This window comes from Malus sylvestris, chromosome 6, assembly GCF_916048215.2.
Source record: "Malus sylvestris chromosome 6, drMalSylv7.2, whole genome shotgun sequence".
NCBI lineage: Eukaryota > Viridiplantae > Streptophyta > Magnoliopsida > Rosales > Rosaceae > Malus > Malus sylvestris.
Genome location: NC_062265.1, coordinates 15,063,132 through 15,070,993, shown reverse-complemented (window position 1 = coordinate 15,070,993; position 7,862 = coordinate 15,063,132). Strand labels below are relative to the sequence as shown.

The window sequence follows — 7,862 nt, the reverse complement described above, 5'->3', positions numbered from 1 at the left end:
TGGGGGTGGTGGTAGCCTTTAGTTGGTGGAGGCATGCTTCCATGACCTTCTATTGATTTTGGAGACAAAGCAATCCTAGCTAATTTAATAGATGTTTAATTGGGGCTTAACATATGTGAAATTTTCAATAGGTTTAGTACTTACTTCGAATGTTTAAAAAGGTGGAGATTTATTTGGAATGACACTAAAAGGTTGGGGAGTTTTAGGTACTTAATCCTAAAAATTTTGATTAAGTTGAACTTGAAACATTATGGTTGCAATGTTTGAAAGCCAAATTAAGTTCTTTTTCATGAAGACCATTTTGGCTTGAATTTCTTTGGTCTGTGCAGTTACTGCAGTAATATTTTACATTGACTGATTTAATTTGGGGTGGAAACGCAACCCAGTTGATGATGAATAGGCATGCATATATTAGCTCGCCAGAGATAAAGCTTCTTTGTGCTTTGTTTTATTGATCTTTCACTCAGCCTTATCAGAGTGATGCATGCATATCCTCTTTCAATTAACTGGAAAGTGGAAAACATAATGCAGGATCTTTCTATCTTTGTAAGAAAGATATATAGACTAACACTATGAGCTCCTTTCTTTAATGTCAAGCATCAATTTCTGACTTTTTGTAGAGAAAGTTTGAGAGAGCTGATGTCAATCTGAATGGTTTAGGAATTTTAGGTTTGGCAATAAATAGTTAATTTTGGATGAAACAAAATAAATGGAGATAGATATATAATAAGAAAACGTCAAGTGTAGAAAGGAACCTAACTGAATAGAACCGTTTTGTGGTTTAGTTTGTTCGGTTAGAACCACAGTTTGAAAAAAACGCACGATATTGCATAACGAAACCGTTACATAGCGCGACATTGCATAACGAAACCTCCCAATTATGGTTTGAACAGTTCAGGCAGTTTTTTGCTCATTCCTACTTATAACATCACTCCCTTCTAGAGTTTTGTAAACCTAGTTTACAAAGCCTAATCAGTAATCACTTAGGCAAGCATCTAGCTAACTAGTTTTTGAACATGTCGTTATTCATCTCAGTTGATTCTATAAATGCTTCCTGTTAAAGTTGCATTCTTGTCTGTGTATTCCTGATTATTTTTTTGTTTGATCCAAAAGACATTCTTAAGAATGTTGCACGTCAAAATACTCGTCGTTATATCATTGGACTTTGTACTAAATTCTCTCCTCAATCATTCAAAGTTATCATCGTCTCCAAGATATATTTCCTTTTCATATTCCTATGCTATCCATCAAACTTACATCATTGGTGTATGTATGGAAGATGCATTATACAATCCCATCGAATTTCACCTCCTACAAGTAACTAACTCAATTTGAACCAATAAAAACATATGCGCTCTCAAAAGTTGTTCCTTCTACTCTTCTAGGTTCGAGCTGTATAGCACAAAATCAGGCAAGGCCATACTAGTGGCTTCATGCTTTTCTATCACATCTTTTTGTACTTCAGAGCGGTTTACTATCCACACACCCCTTTTTACTTCATACACACCCTCTTAATTTGCAGCTATCAGATCGACTGAGTTATAGAACATCAAATAACAGAAATTAACGAGGGATGTGTGGATAGCTCACCCTGTTCCCAAATTGCATCTAGGTGAAAGCTTTAAGTGAACTTGTTTCTGTACCATGATCTTACCAAAATGACGCAACAATTGAGTTAAAAATGACATGTGTTCAAGATTAATAAAGTTTTTATATCTTAACCATATTATCTTTGTCACTTACTATTGTCACGGAATAGAAATAATCCTATTTTTCTTGAAATTTTTATGTATTATATATAATCAATAATAGAGAGATGATTTAAATAGAATTAATTCCACCAGAAAACGTAAACATAAAATAGACCATAGTGACTACTCACTAAGATTAAGGTCGAAAGTTGATATGCATGCTTTTTTAACGGGAAACAAGTAGAAAGCAAGCTAGTGCATGCTCGCAATAAAGGAAGAAATTATGAATGTATATGCTTGTATATAATTGGTTTATTGTTTTGGTGTCTTGAGTAATTCCAAAACAAACAAACAAAAAAAATCATTTGAATCCACTTAATAGTTATAGTGTGGTCCTTGCCCGTTTCCTTTTATTTAAGTCATACAATATCTGATTACGAGCTGAACAATATCTCATGCTTGATCTTAAGGTTTGCTTTCTCTATGGATTGAGTGTGGCTCAACCTTGGTTATCATTTTCTTTCTTCTTCAAGTTCTTTAGTGAAATGGCGTCTTTGGATTTGTTCGTCAAATTGTTTGACTCTTTTAGCAAAATTTTTTTCTCAAAATTTTGAGAGGGCAATCATTTCACTAATTATGGAGTTAATTATGTTGGCTTTCATTAGTGGGATCGTGTCCCATCTTTTACTTCTACAACTTATTCTAAGGATTGTTCTTTCATAAATTTGTTTTTGTAGATTGTTTGGAGGGGTTAGTTTTATGTTTTTTTTTTCTTTTTTTTTTCAGTACAAATTATCAAGAAATGATGAAGGGAAATTGTCCAAAGTCCAATCATTTGGATAGCCACAAATTTTTTATACAAGGAACATTAAGTTCATCTAAACTACTAAGAAAGATTCACAATCAAGTATACATTGTTCTAGCCAACTTGACTAAGTCACGTATTTATTTTTATTTTTCATTTTCTTTTCTGAAAAGATATGCGACTCCGTCACTTTAAAAATAAATAAAATACTGATAAAGCAAAGTTGAAATGCAAGTAATTCAATATTAATTGGTTGGCTTTGGAATATGAAAGAAAACTGATACATATATGTGGTGGTGGCCAAGGTTGTCTAGCTCATTTAGTTGTTCATAGCTCAGAATCTCAAAAACACTAACTAAGCACATAATTATTTCATCCTTTTGTAATCTAATCCTCATTCCTCTTTGTTTAATCCCCTTTAATATTTTTTATCCCAAAGAATTTTACAAACCCAAATAATTCCCTTAGACTTTAGTTCATATATGGGAATATGTCCACCATATCAGATATCAGAATATCTTTCATGTTAGTCTTCATATCTGGGTATCCATAACTGATGTCACATGTGATCTTCATGTGATTTGAATTACAATGAAAACAAAATATTCTGAATAAGAATCTGAAGCCGTCCAAGGCATTAAGTTACGTTTTGCATGTCCTATTCTCTATCAAGTTAATAAGTCGGCCATTAGCCAAATCCTATTTCTTATCATGTTCCATCAAATTTCTTTTTACTCATACAATATTCTAATTAGGGGTACACCGTATCCTTGAACGGATAACCATCTTTTAACTATGCTGGCATCCTCTGTTCCTCGAACCAACAAGGGTAGTATAGAAATGTTCACCTATTGTCCATCGACTACATCTTTTGGCTTGATCTTAGGCCCTAACTCACACTCCGCGGACGAACCTTGCAGAGAGTTTGATCAAATGTGAACTACAAGAGGAGGACTTGAACTAGCATGAAGAGGGAGAAAAGCACATCTGCTCTAGCTAACCTGACTATATCTTTTGTTAATTTTGCACCTTACGCCAAAGGAGTTTTGATTAGCATTTTCATTCGATAAGCATGAAGATTTAGTTTGGCCCTTGCATGCATTATCATCACGCACTATAAATGCACCACCAACTCTCTCTCTCTTCTTTCATAATTGGCAGTTACAAAAAGAGCCTTTGAATTTGCTCCTTTTAGGAAACAAACATCCTTACGAAACAAATGCACCATAAATAACCAATATTATCTCGAGAAAAAGAAAACAAAAAAGGAAAACCAAACTTTCATCTTTTCCTTTGGAAAATATATATTTGAAACAAACCCACCAAATCTTGCAATCCATTTAACACAATGTCTGCAACAACAATATCAAATTTGGAAGACAACCCAACTGAGGCCATCCAATTTCTTCAAGGTTACGCTTTTGGAGCTGAAAATAGAAAGGGAAATAGCTCTTCCTCTTGTGGCAGTGAACTTGACATGGTTTGCCAAGATAGGCATCACAACAGCTTTCTTGGCAGGCTCGGGGAGCTCCAACTGGCTGGCAGTACGCTTGGCTTCACTTTTGCTAATGTCACCGGCTTCTCAGTTTTAAATGGGCTCTGTGCTGCCATGGAACCTATTTGTGGTCAAGCTTTTGGAGCTAGAAATATAAAGCTCCTCCACAAAGCCCTTCTCATGACAACTTTCTTGCTGCTCCTCGCAATGCTTCCTATTTGGTTCTTGTGGCTCAATGTTGACAAAATCCTCATCCATTTTGGCCAGCAAGAAGACATTTCAATGATTGCGAAGACCTACCTCTTCTATCTCTTGCCAGACTTGGTAGTTACTTCACTCTTATGTCCCATTAAGGCCTACTTGAATTCATAAGGCATCACATTGCCATCAATGTTCTGCTCGGGTCTAGCACTTGCTTTTCACATACCAATTAACATCTTGCTTGCGAAAGCCAAGGGTCTCAAGGGTGTTGAAATGTCTATGTGGATCACTGATCTCATGGTTGTGGTTCTACTTGCGTCGTATACATTTGTCATTGAAATTAAGGCAAAGGAAGGGAGGTGGAAGGAAGGGGGTTGGCTTGATTAACATGTCAGCGATTGGAAAAGGTTGCTCAAGCTTTGTGGACCTTGCTGCCTCACTACCTGCCTTGAATGGTGGTGCTATGAGATATTGATGTTGCTCACAGGCCGGCTTGCGAATACCAAGGAGGCAGTGGGAGTATTAGCAATTGTGTTAAACTTCGATTATCTGCTTTACTCGGTGATGCTTTCTTTGGCAACTTGTGCATCAACCCGTGTCTCCAACGAGCTTGGAGCAAACAGAGCAGGCCCTGCTTATCAGTCTGCATTTGTGTCTGTTGTAGTGAGTGTGGTCTCGGGTTTCATAGGCGGTTTGGTGATGTTAGGAGCCAGGGGAAGTTGGGGGTCTTTGTTCACTCATGACAAAGGAATTTTAGGAGGTGTGAAGAAGATGATGCTACTGATGGCTTTAGTCGAGGTGGTGAATTTCCCTTTAGTAGTTTGTGGAGAGATTGTCCGGGGAACGGCGTGACCGTGGTTAGCCATGTATGCAAATCTTGGTGGGTTTTACCTTCTGGCCTTGCCCTTGGGAGTTGTCTTAGCCTTCAAGATTGTACTTGGGCTCAGTGGATTGCTGGTAGGGTTCTTAATTGGAATCGTTGCATGCTTGATTTTGTTGCTAATTTTTGTTTTTAGGATCAATTGGGAAGAAGAAGGTTGCAAGGCACATACACTTGCATCCGTTAGTTGTCAAGCACCAGAATAACCTGAGAAAGGTCATATCTTCCCGGTAAAACCGGATCATGTATAAGTAAACCACGTTTCGGCTCACCACCTATGAAATGGTGACTCCGACAGCCGGTTCTAGCAATGTTTTATTGTACGTTAAACATTCCCTGGCATATAAAAGTGTGCAATTCCTATGCAGTCAAGATATTGCTAGAGAGCAAGAGGCTAATGTGGCCTCCAAAATGCATATGTAGACAATCCAATTCCATGGCGGAAAGAATCCGGCTAAGTCGAATATCATTCCGCATGAATAAACTTTTCTCCTATTTGCAAATTAAACGCAAGAAAAAATTCATTGTACAGGGATGAACTTGCAATGCCATTGACATCTCTCTCTGAATAACATCACTGTTTCCCTCTTTGGTGAAGAAATTTGCATCACAGATCAATGAAGACAAATGGAAGATATCATCCGTCGATGAATCCAGGTTTAGTACTTGAGGACTCAAGCTCTTTAGCTTTCTCCTCATTGAAGCCAAGGCCAGCCATTATCTTGTGGCCCAGAGATTCCCCTTCATACCAGATGCCAAGAAGTAGATAAGATGTTGTAATTTCCCTGCTATCGCCTGCAATTGAGATGTTACTAAATTAAATCACATAGACTTCATAGCGCAGCAAAAAGAATTGAGAATCCCGATAAGAAAAAAAATGGCCATGTGTTCTTATAGCTTAATTCAACATTATCTATAATTGCGAATTCTGGAAGATAGGAGCTGCCACATAATGCAAAGGTTTTTACCATATAACATCAAATAAAAGAGATATTCTACTACTGTTTCTTTTCACCCCATACATAACGCAAACTCATAGAAGCCAATCCATGGATCCTCTACTCATCATCTTCGTGCAACTATGCAGCACGTCACACTAAATCTTATTTAAAGCAGTCAGAAAAAAACGTTTCACAATGGAAATTCACAGATGACAGAAGGAAGAATGAAATTGCAAAGCATAGGAAACATCATACACAGTGCAAAGAAAATAAAATCCCACAATCATATGTTATGTTGTCCAAAAGAAGTTACCAGCCCACATGTTCGTTGATATCATCTACGATATTATGCATTACCTATCAATATATTTGAATCCATATGTTTTCTTGCATACCCAAGATACCACTTGATTGAGCATTCATACCAATCCCAAACCAGTAGAACACCTCAGGATACATATACAGAAACAAATTTAATTCACATAAATTAAAGGGCCAACAAAAGAGAAAGAAATTATACAAATAGAATGTCTAGAAATTCACCAGATTTGTTCTTTTTATCAACAGCCCAATCAAGCACTCATTGAGCTTCCTCAGTCAATGCGGGATGCTCAGGACTGAAAAACCACATGTCTGCTTTCCCAAGTAACTTAATTGTTTCTTCACGCACCTTAATAAGTGTAATTGCATTTTCCCTTAAAAAATTGGCAGCGAGACTGGTTCCTTCTACCCAATCCAAAGCCAGCTAAGTATACCACATAATTCACTAGATTCACTATAGGGGAAGTATGTGGTAGGATCAGATATTCATAAGATAGATTTCTTTTCTTGGTAAAGATGATAAACATAGTCTTGGTATCTTATATTTGCATCCCCTTTTACCTTCACTAATTTCACAACAAAGTTGTTATGCATAAATTATAACCGTAGAAACGTGCACACAATTTGCCAACTGAGCTTCAACATATGCAGTTCATGTTAGTTATCCACATTCAACACTATCTTAATCCCACAACCATCTCAATTTCAAATTTTACAGTTCTAGATTTACAAATATTAGTCCTTTAATTCTAAGGATTGTTTTCCACCTGAAAGTGTAATTCAACATGATTTAAAATGGAATCCAGACGTAATTATAGCAGCAGTAAGACAACATATAGGAAGATGATTTCAGAAAAAACTACCCGAAAAAAAATACTAAAATTAACAACAATAAAAGCATAGAATGGTCAGAAAATTGTTTACCCTCAATGTGGATCCCCATGAGAATTGCTTCAGTCCCAGTAGTTGCATACTTGGCTTCCTGGCTTCCAATTCACCCATGGAAAATGACTTTATAGCCCACCAAGACTACCTGCATCCACCTACCCAATTCCAAAACCTCAATCCCAACAAAACCCAGAAATCAAAACAAAAAAAAAACCCACCAAGAAAATCAGACAAAAATACTCACTTGGGCACTTTCTCAATGGACGAAATTATTTCCGCATTTCTTTAATGACCAAGTCAAAAGCATCTGAAGTTGAGCTTAGTCATCCAAAAACGTGAAGAAAAAAAAAGTATTGAAAATTCCAGAGAATTGGGGTGCTGGGGATGCGAGAGAGTGGGACTTACGCGGTAGAGAGGTTGAGACAGACGGTGGCGGAGAAACGATGGAGCTTCGGCTCTTGGGTTCTAATTCTGAGACTTGAGGGCGGAAGTGAGAGGTTGTTGGCGCTCAGCCATGGGCTCTGCAAATTGTTGGGTCTCGTAGTGGAGTCGGGTTCAGTTCTGGGGATCAGGGCGAAGGTGGTCGTTAGAAGCTTGGAGAGGGAGTGAAGGGCCATTTCCCGAGTGAAGGGTTGAATTG

The 7,862-nt window shown here is 37.4% G+C and overlaps 1 pseudogene; it reads left to right on the top strand.

The window, feature by feature from the left end:
* Window positions 1-3,640: 3,640 nt before the first annotated feature.
* Window positions 3,641-6,032, top strand: LOC126626443 (protein DETOXIFICATION 56-like; annotated as a pseudogene).
* The last annotated feature ends 1,830 nt before the right edge of the window (window positions 6,033-7,862 follow it).